We start from the raw sequence: 14,915 nt of genomic DNA on the forward strand, positions 1-14,915 counted from the left end.
GACTCAAATAATGAAGCAATGCTGCGCGAAGAACGCCTTAGACCTGCAACACACTTGTATGGCACTTTACTCAAGAAGGGTTGGGGGGGGAAATGTGTGACATCAGCAGACACACTGCATAATGCTTCCGCATGCGGGTGACAGCACAGATGTGACGTCACAGCTCACTTGCCGTGCAAAATATATGCATTATTGCGCCCCACCCCCAAAAAAAATATACAAAAGTGTATTTTTATAATTTTTGCATGGTGTACAGTCTGGAAAGTACCCACATGACAAATTTCAAGTTTATTGCATGTCGGGAAGTATGCTAAACATTTCGAACAGACACACACATTCACAAATTTCACTTTTATATATTAGATTGAAAGGTGCGAACGAAAATGGGCAGAGGAAAATATGTCGCATCGACGCTACTGAGAAAACAGCAAAGTATGTTGTATACCCTCTGAGAATTATTTAAATCAGATCAGCATAACAGTGGTCAATTAAAGATTCGAGCAACAGCAAGTTGTCTTGCTTTGGGAAAAGTCGATCATGAAAAAGCAACGTGTACATGTGCCTGTAGGTAAATGTTTTCAGTCGGTGCACATTACCTCCTATGATGTATAAGAATTGGAAGCACGGCCACCCGAAATTTAATGAGAAAACAGCTGAGAATTTCACGAAAGAAGCAAGAAGATGTGTTTTTTTCTTCAAAATTACACTGAGATACAGAAAGAGATACGTGGCTCAGAGAACAAATTCATATCAGATATATGCAATGGCAGCCAATGGAGTCAACATGTTCCAGAGGAAGCCCACCGAGGAGCTGGAGCAATGAGATCACCTTACATGCAGGTGTAACGATGGACTATCAGTGGAACTGTGAGGAATGGTGAAGATGTGGGGAGGTCTTCATCCAGCAGTGGACGGCGCATGGTTTATAACAAGGAAGGTATAATGATGTGACCCGTACCTTTGCATTTGCCGTCACTGCGGGCCTCTCCTACACTGTAGTGCAAGAGGCCCTAAATGTGTTTGGAATTATGAATTTATTTAGATATATGCATTCCAAACAATAACATACTGCAGAAATAGCCGCTTAATATATATATTTTTTGCGCAAGTATGAACCCACCCATCATAACGCCGTTTGCTTCATGTGTTTTCAATGGTGAGACATTTTGTACAGCAACCTACATGCCCTTTCGTAATTAAGACCCAGCCCAGAGTGAATTGTCTTGTTAGACGTCAATTGCCCAGAAATAGGCTAAGCTTTGGTAGGTGCATAAACGGGGCTGCATGTTCTAGTTAATTAGGTGTATTTAATAACGCTGCCACGGTCATTATGCTGAACTTTTTCTGTCTCCATGGAGACGATGGAAAAACACAAATTTAATTAGTTTAATGTACACATCAGGGGAGGACGCTGCCGTCGTGTAAATTATGAGCGCACTCGACTTGCGATCAAGATATCGACTTGGACATCGGTTCGATCTCCCAGCGTGGCAGTAGAAACAATGGTGAAATTGTCTGAAATGCCCTCCTCCGCCTCTGTCCACATACAGTAGCAGTGTAAACGGGAAACACCATAGGTCAATCCGTGCTATTACGCGTCGGTGCTGCCACCTTTTCAGAAATCTATCCGGCCACTGTCACAAAGCGTAGGCTCCCTCTAGTGGAGGGCCTTCTGCTCGCGATGGCACGAACAAGCAATTGCAGGGCTGCTCCTTTGCTATTTGTTCCATTACCATTAAGGGAGGATTGATACTAAACACCCTTTGTAAGCAAAGGCACATTTACAATTACGTCACCAAGCCACTGCTGAACACAAAAAAACATCTGTTCAATTACCTTGAGCATTGAATGCAAATGTTTGTCCATAATGCGTCCAGTCACCCTTGCATGCAGCTAGCTCTCCAGTAGAGCCCGAACAGGCGAATTGTGCTACTGGCTTTCAATTACAGTGTTACAAGACAATTTAATACATTTAATTTAACAATCAATAGGCACTTTGTGGGTGTGACGTAAACCAAGCAACATCAATTAATAACAATTATTGTTTCATGAAAGGATATTTAATGGCCAAAAATATATATTCCACGCCTCGGAGTAAACGATAATTAGCTTAATTTTGGTTATTATGGTGCTTGTTGATGCTCAGCTGTTAAATGTGTTTATTATACAACCATACATTTGTCTTTCTTGAGATAGCGTGATTCAATGTGTAGATTAATGAGCTGGGGTACAAAGCTGCGTTGTATGCAATTTACTCGAACCGATGGGTTCAGCAATCTACAATTAACAGGTGAAAATGTGATGGCCCTAACTCACTTCACTGCTGGCAGAAAGGTCTCCACTAGATGGCGCTCTAGAGAAATCCATTTCGAGGGTACTTATGCCTACTCTTCCGCACTGGCCAGATGTCTTGCAAGAGGTGGGGGGGGGATATCCAAACTTCATCCCACCTTTTGTGTAGCAATGTATACTGTTGCGTGAATCGACAGAGGTGGGCAAGTTATAATAAAACATATGCCCATTGTTTAAATGGGAGATCCCATTGGCGACCTCTTGACTGCAACTATCGTGTGCTAAACCATTGCACCACGCGAGCATCACACACACACACATATAAGTAAATCACAAATGCAGGATGATAAAAAAACGTTTGTTTATCGAGTGGGACACCCAAAACAACGGAGAACACACAAAGCACCTCACGCATAGCAGCACACGCACAAGATACTGTATATCGGTGCTGGCAGGGCTTTTGGAGCAGCGTCCAATGACTTATGGACCATGTTGTATAGGTGGCTCTTAATTTAGAAGTTAATAATTGCCACTGCATTTTTACGTTGCGACTGAAATTATATGCACTTTGCATGTACACATTACACATGGCTGAACGGTGATGCAATAGTTATATTTGCAGTATGCACATAAGGGGTTTATAGCCTATCTCACAAGCTAAGCAAATTTGAGCCTGGATAGTGTTCTGATGGTTGGGTTGATTTCCATAACACCAAGACTGGTGCAGGAGGCGTCGTGGCCATCCGAGGGCAGTGCGGCAACATCCATTGCGGTTGTGTGTTCCTCTCGGCTCCACCAGACCGCCCTTGCCAGTGTCAAGCACAGTGTGGTCAAATAGCCCTCGACACAGGAGGTATGTTGAGCAACGTTGGGCTAAAGGAGCCATCCATTGAGTAGGTACGCAAAAATCTGTCAAAACTTGACCCCTCACCCCCTCCCTGTACGCACGCGGACTTTTTACACCCCCCCCCCCCCCCATCCTTCCCGAATCCTATAGAACGGCCGATATTTAATTCACGCAGAAACGATCGAGGATTAATAATATTAACGTGTTTAAGCAAACAGATAGTCCACCGCCGGTTGCATTAAGAATTAAAATGCGTACCTTGAAAAAGTTTGTCTGGTGCCTCTAGTGGCTGTCTGGATCAATTTAACTCATGACTTTAACCAAAAACAAGTTATTTAGGCCACTGGTAAGGCTATATAGGTATTTTGCAGAAGCGACCTGGACACCAATGATAGCTCAATCAAGTGGCTTATCGTGTGGAAATTCATAGCAGCTAAATAATGTAAAGGCATGTTGAGAAATGTGGAGGGGGAAACCGGAGGACCTGGAGAAAAATCCACGCGACCACGGGAAGAGAGACACACAAACTCCAAACATACAGGCATCAAGGTGATGATAGAACCCACGACCACCTGTATTCTCGGCGAGGTAATGAACATCTCGCCACCACGGCACCCAAGATTTATGAGCTTTAAGACTCGATGTTAGTCGATGAATCGATACATTCGTTGTACCGCTGTGTTTTTTACGTAAGCTTTTTAATGTATTACATGCAAGTCCCATGGGGCAGTGTATAAAACAATTTGAGAACAATACATCTATGCTTACACGCCTATGCTCCCAATCTTCACCAACCCATACTGACTTGTGTGGTGAAGTATGGTCAAAAACCCTCACGAAGCGCACATGCGTGGGGGGGGGGACTATAATCCAGCAATAGACTGACTTGCAATTCAGTGTATTCACAGATAAGAGTAGAACGTGGCTTTTGGTAATTTATGTCTGTCAACTTTTTTTTCCAGGAACATAAATGTTAATGTGCAATATTGAAACGTGACACATTGACGGAAAGACAAAAGACCCTTTAAAAAACATATAATCTTTATGGCTGACTCCCACTGCATGGATCAAAGGCAGACATGCATGGATAACTGTAGCTAATGAGCACAGAACGTTATCTAAAATTGATATCTAAATGGGCCAAATACCAAGCTTCTCTTCAATAACCTTGTCTCATTAATGTCGCGCGTGTATTGATTGCTAAGTCTGGCTTGGTCAGAGTTCAGAGCAGCAAGTGCATACCTCAAACTCCCTCATCATGATAAATACATACAGCAGCACTCAGACCACAAGCTTCAAATCTGAGGCCTCTCAATCGTATCGTAACAAAATGCTGACCTCCCCTCCACAGGGGTCCAGAGAGAGCCAGTGTTTTATTGGTTTTGGTGCCTCGAGCCACCTTTGAACCATTTCTCTCCGCTTCCCGTAAACAAGTTTAAACTCACAGCAGCTCTGCGGAATGATGCAGCAAAGCTATGCCATTACTTGACACAAATGCACTCTGTTGCCACCATCAGTCACGCTACACCGATGTTTTCTCAGAATTTTTTTATTTTGTAGCTCAAACGGTGCTGGGGGGGGGGGGGCTCACCTTGGTTCAAGATAAATAGGATGATTTATTTGTTCGTGTTTTTTCTTCTTAGAATTACACTTTTACCCGAGCCAAGTTGTTGTGGGTGAAAATGAGCACAGAGTGCTGTGTTTCATTGGGCCTAATGGTGCATGATGAGCTGCGCGGTATTGCTTGAATGAGTTACTCAGCGGTGCGGTGTTCGCATTGTGTGTAGTTTGGATTGTGCCTGCGAGGCCAAAGCCACGGTTCTTCCGGATAGTTTACAAAATGCACTGCCCGCTTATTTGTTGTCACATGTCAACATCGGCTGGCAAAAGAGTTGCCGTTACCACCGCTGCATTGGAGCAGTGTTGTCGCGTGTTGTATCCCAGCGTGTGAAGCTGCATTCTTCAGGATTAAGTTCCAAACGAAGTTCCCAGCACGTGAAACTCCACGAACTGAATTGAAGAATCAGGATCGCGTTCAATGCTGATGATTCAGGATTCAGTTTCTCTCAACGCATTTGGAGCTGAACGTCGGGCATCGGTGCGAAACAACACGCCTGGGAAAGCTTACCTGCAGGGGAACAGCAGGGGTTTGTTTACGTGACAAGCCTTACTCATTGGCTGTGCCGGGTGTTGGCGGGTTAACGACACATTTATATTTACGCGACCTAACCCCCCAAAAAAAACATCTTTTATGTAGATGATATTGATCGCGAAAGCCTACTTTTTTTCGTCTAAAAATGTCGAGTTTGTATAATTCCTCTTCCACGACCCACCTTAGCATGCCTGCAAAGCCTTCATTCATTCGCATACAGACCACCAGGTATTGACCAATATTATAAGAACAACTGGAACGGTGCTGGTACAAAACCCGGGGAAGATGTTTATTTTTAACACAACAAGCCTGGCTGCGAACATAATTAAAGAGGGCATCATACTTTATAATTGGATATAAGAGAAAGCATGCGCTGCGTAATTGACAGCCAAATAAAACATAGATGAAAACGTGTGCCCTAATTATCGGATAATTTTAATACAAATTTAGAATTCGCTCTGTAATTACAAGCCATTGAAAACGCGAGCATCACCTTGCATACATCAACGTATAAGCACGCCATTGACTGCCAGCAGCACACAGCCAAGTGAAAAGCTGTAAGGAATATAAACTCGCCTGATATACCTGCAAAACCACTGGCCAAAAGTATCTCTCCGCCGAGTTCAACATAACTCTCGTACCACTGCGTCGGAAGTCGATACATCAAAGACCAGATTGGGGACATAAATGTCTCCTGAAAGTGCCTCTCTTCACTTTAAGTATCTTGTGCTGTCGCAGTTCCTCCTTAGCGTGTTCGCGGAGCTTAATTTGATGAGACAAAAACAAATAGAGACTCGCGTGTAATCAATGTGCCAGACGGGAGTAGGTTACAGGATTTGTTTGGATGTTGAACAAAACTTGCGGTTTCTACTTCCTTGCTGGAGACCACATTTTTCAGAATGTTGTTTTAAGTTACAAAGCCTTTGGATGAACATCGCTGTTGTGCTCGAACATAGCTTCTTACAGCAAGGGTGTTCACTGTTATGTTCGCCGACTATCTGTGCTGTATTGCATTATATTTCTAAGTTTACGAAGTTTGTTTTCTCTTTCATTTGTACCTGATGATGATTGCTTGTGTTGCAATAGAAACGTCGTATGCTATTATTTAATTTAGTATTTTCTCTTTCTACGTGACTTTACCGAAAGAACCAAAGAGTTACTAACCCTGAATGTGGTGACGGCAATGTGCTGAGACGGCATGCAAGTGCTGCCCAGATTAGTGCGGCCAATTGTTCTGCTGCCCTGTGCTTTAGTCAGCTAAAACACACAACTTTGGATGTTTAAACAAAATATTTGGTCACACTGCGTTGGCAATGGTGCAGACGCACAATTCATCTGGAACGTTCTTCCTTCCGATATTAGGAAGCCATTATGGAGCTATGCACTTTGAAATCTAGATTGAAAATACATTTCTAGAGAACCTGATTTTTGTGTTTAGTTTGTCGTCTTTCGCCTGCACCTCCGACTAGCACGGTTGGCTACGCACAGTGAAAAATATGTTCAACATACATACAACCCCAAAACTCAATACATTGTTCAATGACACTGCCTTAAAAAGAAAAAAATGTAGGTACAATTTTGGGGAAATGGCCCTTCTTCGTGGTACATTTCATGTGTTCAAGTTGTGCTATGCAAGAATAACCATTTAACACAACGTTGCCTAATTTTACATATTTTTTCTTTTAAAGCAGTTCTATTGATGAATGTGTTGAGTATGTGTGTTACTTGCAATTCTGATGTGTTTGTTTCTAAGATTAAAAAAAGCTTTTTTTTATTCAAGTCCCCTTTTGGAGAGTTTCAGACAATAAAATATGATACAGCTTCAAAGTAAACAGCACGTAACTTATTTTTGTATGTTGCCATATCCCAATTGCTAGTGAACAAACCGTGGAATGTTCTTAACCAACAGTTAATTAAACAAAAACTCAACACATTCATCAATAACACTGCCCCAAAGGGGAAATAAAGTAAGGATATAATTAGTCAACCTTTAAATTTTGATTTAAAGCTTTCGTGACTGCAGTAATTCATATTCTTAGTTTTTTCGGTAAAGTCACGTTGAAGAGAAACAACAAAATAACAAAATATATAAAACAATAAAAAATTCTCACGACGTTTCGACCATAACTCAAACGGTCATCACCTGATGATATTGTTTTATATATTTTGTTATTTTGTTGTTTCTCTTCAATCATCATCACCTGATGATGACCGTTTGAGTTATGGTCGAAACGTCGTGAGAATTTTTTATTGTTTTATATATTTTGTTATTTTGTTGTTTCTCTTCAACGTGACTTTACCGAAAAAACTAAGAATATAGTCAACCTTTGTTTATTTCCTTTATATGGACACGGGTAAATACCCATTGGGCACTAAATTCACTTTTTTTTATGGCGACCTTGTTACACAATATAAAGCTGGTTACTGTAGCAATAAAAAAAAATCATAACATTTTAAAAAGCCATTGTACTTGGTCAAGTTTGACCATGTCGTTGGAACTGCTTTTAAGAAGGAGCATTTGACGAATTATCGCCGTGTATTTATTTATTCTATTAAGGCAGTTTCACTAATGAATGTATTGTGCTTTTTGTTATTTGTGCTTATGCACCACTGCTAATGCAATATCATAATTGTCTATTTTTTATATTCTTACTAATAGTATAAACAAAGTTTGCAAATGTCCTCAAAATCACTCATGCATTAAAATGCAATAAATGTAATGTTCAGGCAGTGGGTCAAAATAATTCAGATGTTTATTTACATACCATGGCTGCATGCTTGTGTGTGGAGCTTATAGATGGAATTAATTGTCATAGGAGTATAGCAATTATGATTTATCATGTGCATGGCAGCATACAAGAATACTTTATGATGCCTACGTTAAGTTACCGCACCCCACAGAGTCACATTGACCTATGTCATGAATACTCAATTATGTGACAGCAGTGTTGGAATTCATTTTTTTTCCTGGGATGCCGATCTGCCAATTAGCTGGATAGCGGAAATAACCACAGACAGCGATGGGGCATGAAATGTTTCCGGATTCTACAGTCGATAGTTCACAAAGCTCCGAACCTGGCGATTTGAGTTTCATTCCCAGCCATGGCTAGCCTCGATTTTGAGCCATCTTCTAAAAATATCTGTTGCTACATTCATCTGCATTTAAATCTAATACTAATAACCATTATCACACTCGATTTTTTTATTTTACAGAAATCGTATTTTCATGTTTAATATGCAAAAGTAGATTATTACTGAAATTCCTTTGACACAGGATATACATTTGTTTAAATATATTTATGTAAATGGTAATCGCTTAAAGTCCACGTGGAACTATCTCAAAGAATAACCAATGGAAAACAACCTGAATTGTTTTCATAGAACAAATAATAATCATGTAATTTAGTGATTCGTATATATGTGTAGTGACGAACTCAGAGACGAATAAGAGTTGGAGGCACTTCTTTATTAACAAGCATCATCGGGGTTAACACTCTTATAATGGTGCGTCTATGATCAGCGACGTTACTCAGTCAGGACAGTTGGTAGGCTGCCTGACTGGTGACGCCCCGAGATGGTGAAGACGACGAGAAGAATGACGAGAACGGTGAAGACTTCAACAGCACGACGAGAATCCCACTCCACACAACAGCCCCCGAGATCCCCTACAGGAGCCCCTCTTATACTATCAGCGTGGCCTGGCTCCGCCCCCGGCCACGCCCCCTTTCTAGAACCTACCAGCGGGTTCTTGGTGTGCCCCTTCTGTGACCTTTCCCCTAGATCCCCCTCTGGTGTATCACCTGGCCTGCTGACGTCAGGGCTGCTTGTAAGCCGTAGATCCCCTTCCCCGCCAGCAGCCACTACATACATTCTATGCCACTGCATGTGTACATTTTTTTTAAGTGTATGCTTATTCACGTACAACATAGTTTTGAAATAAAAAAAATATTCCTATCCTAGAACAATTACAATATATTTGGGGAAAGTACCATGAACTTAAACTATATTTGTGCTCTATATATTACAAAACAAATAGACTGCCAACACAAATATACTCCACACCAATACTCATAACAGTTATGACATTTTGATTTAAAGCTTTCGTGACTGCAGTGATTCATATTCTTGGTTCTTTCGGTAAAGTCACGTTGAAGGGAAACAATAAAGTAATAAAAATATATAAAACATATAGTTATGACATTGTCCTGATTTTTATGTTCATTGGTCGTAGATCCATGCTTGATTTCTGAATTTGCGACGTAACTTTCCTCATGTCTTTTGAGGACGACATGGAATTGGGCCAGCCTATGAGGCATCCACGCAGCAATATTCATTACCAGAGGTCACGCTCGAATTATGCCTAAAAATGTAACTACATTCATACAAATTCCATTACGTTTGGCACCATAACTTGTCTCCTGCCGCAAGCATCGGAGATAAGTTGAAGGCAATGATAATTTACGTGTTTATACCAATTCACAAAAACTTTACCACAAACTAGTCAAGACAATAGAGTAGTCTATTGCCGTCGCCTATTTTACGGAATTAAAACCAGTTATGCCTGTAAGCAGGTTGTTGTATGTTGCACTTCTTTCGCACCGTACGTAGCCAACCGTGTCATTTGGAGGTGTAACGGATATGATTCATATATAAACAAATACTTGTGCTGCACAGCATAACGCACAAACGCCGCACCTCCAACGGCTTTTCTGATTAAAAAAAAATCTAGTTGAGAGCTGGAGTTGTGAAATCCTGAAGGCATGTTTGGCAACAAAACTAAATCATTAAAAATTAACCATCATCAGCCATGCTCAATCCACTGAGCCACCGCTACCTCTCATGACCTTGCGATGCAACAATCCATGCAGTACCTGCACATGAACCGATTTAATCGCTCCATCTCCTCGCTGGTGGACGTTCCATTCCTTGGCGACCACTCCGTTACTATTCTTGACAATTTCCCGTCATCCTCCCTTGCAGTGACGAGTCCTGCCCAAGCCCACTTACTTTTATGAATACAAGAAAAAATACTGAAATATATTACACGTGAGAATACACATTGGCGACACGATATTATTAGCGTTTCAGTGTACCCTGCTATACCAAAATCTTTCCAGTTTCGTTCTATACGTACTCTGAAGGATGGAGTGTTTCTCGTCAGTCAGATAATATTCAACAACAAACAGTAGATGGCAGCATGGGACAAATCTCAACGAAAACGAAAGATGCGCTGCAGTGCAGTATTGTAGCGGTTGCATGTTTGAATACATTTCATGATGTACTGCAGTGTGTAACGCGTGTTTTGAGCATTTATAAAGAACAGAACATCTAATGGTGCCTCTTATATCAATACGATTCTTGATTGATGATATATTTTCATCTGGAATAGAGTTTTGACGATCAAGCCGATATTTATCAAACTCTGTCCTCGGAACCCACCACAAACCTCATCGTGCCTTAAACCTGAGACCAAATGGAAAAAAAAAATCATCACGGCTGACGGTAAGCAGCATTAAAGTGTGACAGATGATGTGATGTCCTCAAACAACTCAAAATGCGCGCTTGTGGATAGTACAAAACATTCATTTTAATACTTTATATAATAAAATACGTAAAAAACTATCAGTTACCCTGGCTGACAGTGATTATTGTATTTCGATTGGAGTACACTTTCCAGTCAAACAAAGTTACATTTGCTCAATAAAACAAGTTATTAAACAGGAGTCGACGCCTATAGAAATGTTATCAGAACTGACGCTGGCTGCTGTGGTCACAAACACAATTAAAGTACATCACAAACCTGTACTGACCAGCACGGTCAAATTTGGTGGAAAAATAATAATAATCAATATGGTGTGGGTAAACCTTCTTCCACTCGTTGACTGAAAATGACAGGAATATTTTATTATCATTCATTCATTTAAGTTTTACAGACGGTGATATCAAGGAACCAATAGCACACGTCCATAACCTGAAATCAATGTGATGGACGTGTTTTGTTTATTTTTATGGCTAGCATAAGGGATCAGTGAACATCTTATAGATCTCTCAAGATCAGAGAGATGGGAGGTTTTTTTTATCTGAGAAAAGTGAGGTAGGCATGATTGTGTCCATGGAGGACCTTGAAGACAGTGAGAATTTTATTATTGTTAATCTGGTACTGAATTGGGGACCACAGTAGAAGTGATGTAGTGAGCATTTCCGATTATTTAGAGTTTTGTGAGAGATTTTGGTAGGCTATTTATTAGAGCATTCCAGTATTTGAGCTAAGATAACATTTCATTATTTTATACACTACTGCTACAAGCATCTAACCTTTAAATGTGCTATTCAATTACATTTATATTTTGTTAATAAAGTAATAATGTATTGTTCTTGCACAACATATTTTTTCTCATGAATTAATGTTGTGACACGCATTGTATCCCGCTATTTTGGTGGCCTTGGCCAACAGGCAACTAGAGAATAACTGATTGTAGGTGACTATGGCGAGTCTCACTTCATAGTCGCCTTCAGCGGTATGTGTGGCATTGCAATTAACAAGTGGACAGAAAGACGTGAATACCACCGAAGCGATTATTTATCTTGCAATACGCATTTTTTTCAGTCTTGTAGGAACAATTTTCTGCTCCTATTAATGCGCACGCCTATGGCTCAAACTTATTGCTTGCGTTGGAAATTCAGTAATCATACGGTAGAGGCAAGTCTATCCATAGCACAACCACCAATGGTCTCCCTCATTTTAGTCACCTCAGAAGCAGGAAGGCACCTGAATTGGCCACCAAACAGGAATGTGAACTTGCAACCTCAATGCTTGGAGATGTGTGTGTGTGCCAGTCCCTGTTCTATCTGGCCAGGATTAATACCACTGGCGGAGCCATTGGGAGGTGGGGTGGCACGTGCCCCCCCCCCCCCCCCCCCCAATAATCCGATCGAAATGAGGGATTTCGATCGGATTATTGGGGTTTATTAGTTATAAAATCGGCATTTTGCAACCCCCACTGCCACTGTGTAGCATATTATTATGTGCCAGGGACTCTATGAGATGATAGGACAATAGTCTGAGTCTCATAATTGGCAATAATTAAGGGCAAAGCAGTTATAAGTGACTCACAGAATTGTGCGCAGTTGCGTATACAGTACACGACTTCCCTAAAGGCATTCACCTTCAGCGAGCGCGATGGCGATCACACAACGCGGTTCGAATTCGACCCTCGATCGATGGCTGTGCCATCACCGCACAAGCGTCGAATAAAAAGCAAGGGGCAAGTCCTTACTTAGTAACAACTCCTATCATTTTTCATTGCTGGAGGGATTGCCGCCCCCTACCTGAAAATACTGGCTCCGCCATCGATTAATACCATGAAATGTGTAGGAGATATAGATCGATAATACGTTGAGACTTCATTTAATACATACTCAGTCGTTGCATACATTTTCATTTTTCATCTAGGGCAGACATGGGCAAAGTACGGCCCCCGGGCCGTATACGGCCCGTTGGGCTTTTTAATCCGGCCCGCTGAACTTGTCCAAATATTATTATTATTAAATTTAATTTTTACCTTTCTCCTGTAATGCCCCCATTTCCCCATTAGATGGCGCACCTTGACCGGGAGTGTGGTGATTGGTTTGGGCGCAGGCCTCAGATGTTTTCATGATGTTTGATCAGTCACGTTACGACATGTTCTTGTATTGTTCATGTTCGTGCAGTTTGTTAAATTGCCTTGCAAATAAATGCTTTGCTACCTGTTAAAGGCCAAATTCTTTCATGCAATGATTTTTACACGTCATTTATATTAGTTCACACAAACACTCCATCCATCTGTTCCTGGCCCGGCCCCTCTGTCAAATTTTAGAACCCACTGTGGCCCGCGAGTCAAAAAATTTGCCCACCCCTGATCTAGGGCTTCTTCAACCGTTACATCATGGTAGCGTTAATTCGGTTGATCATCAAGAAACTTGTAGACGAAAATTCGATGCTGACTCAAATGTATAATAGAAAGGTTTTTTTCGGGTTAGATCGCGTAAATATATGAATGTGTCGTTAAAACCCGCCACCACCCGACACACTCGCATAATGCGCATGCATAATGTTCGCTGCCTCAGTAATCACCACCCCTCCCCCCCCACTTTGCACAAGAGCGCAGAAGCGTGGTCACCACATCTACGCTGTCGCCTGATGAAGCTGGTTGCAATTACTGGCGAAACGTCGTACCCAGATTGTAAATGTTGTGGCTTGGCTCTCCAACACACCGGTGTGCTGTTACTAGTGACGAATTGGCCACGTTCTGTTTACGTGACAACCCTTACTAGTTGGCTGTGTCGGGTGGTGGCGGGTTTTAACGACACATTTATATATTTACGCAATATAACCTAAAAAAAAAACTCTAGCATGGATGATATTGGTCGCGAAAGCCTGCTACGTGTTAAACTGACTCAAATGTATTCGTCTATGGGCTCGCTTTGCCGTTGTTAGTAATATCTCCACTACAGGGAAGTCCCGCACCTCTGGGTTAGCACGATTGGGCTACGTACAGTGCGAACGATGTTTCAACACACAGCACATACAAGTCATTCCTGCAGCTTGCAAAAACAAAACGAGAAACCTCGACAGCCCTCACACAGCCCTCACAAAACAGCTGTCGCAATGCATCCAGGTGTGGACACTCAATATAAATTAATCGTAATTTCTGCTGTTTGCCTCCAACGTCCCAACAATAACAATACAAAAATCCGTTAATAATCACTTAGAAAGGGCTGTCAAAATCCGGTGAGAGGCAATTTTCTGGGAGCGTCCTTTGGTAAATGACTGCTCGGGATCTAAGCCAGGAATGCTTGAATTTCTTGGAAATGTAATCATGTGGCCTTTGTGTCATTTAGTTGACCAGCAGCATCCATCAGGCCGTTACTCATAAACATCCACAATTTTATATATTTTAAAAAAATATTTAGTGCCTGCACTCTTTGATATTTTCTTATTTTGGTTGCTGATTACAAAGTTCGCATTATTTTCACACAAAAAAAGAATACATTTGTATTGTTATTTTATATGTAGAGTGTAATCATTCATTACTGCAAATATTTTCAACAAAGCAAACATGTCATTGCGTTGTTTGAATATATGCAGATTCACATATTAGGTTTAAAATATCCATACAATTATTTGTAATTTGACTTTCCTTTAATCACAGTTAATTACATCCGCTTTCACCGTAACTACGACTGGAATGTTGAACCCCACATACTGAGCAATCGCTTGCTCTGATGATCAGAAATGTGATGACTACAAAGCAAATTGCCACAAAGTGCTGCATCATAATCTTGCTTCGTGCAGGTGTGAGCAACGGTTATGCTTATTTCCAGATTTCTGCGGAAATTGCTGGAGAATCAGGTGGCCCCTTAAAGCCTGGTAATCAATACTCTTACCACTGTGCTGGTTTTCACCGGCCATTTGAACGCTACTATTACTTTGTAAAGCCGCGCAGCATGGACACAGCATGCTGCATATTAGTATGTCAGCACGTGTTAAAAACCCCTTTACACCATTCTCAGAGGTGGATCATTGAATGCCAATACCGTGGTCCAGAGCCCCATAATTTGGCAATTCTCTTCCTCTATGGAGGC

This window comes from Petromyzon marinus, chromosome 14 (assembly GCF_048934315.1).
Source record: "Petromyzon marinus isolate PM22_M1 ecotype Great Lakes invasive population chromosome 14, UKy_Petmar_22M1.pri1.0, whole genome shotgun sequence".
Classification (NCBI taxonomy): domain Eukaryota; kingdom Metazoa; phylum Chordata; class Hyperoartia; order Petromyzontiformes; family Petromyzontidae; genus Petromyzon; species Petromyzon marinus.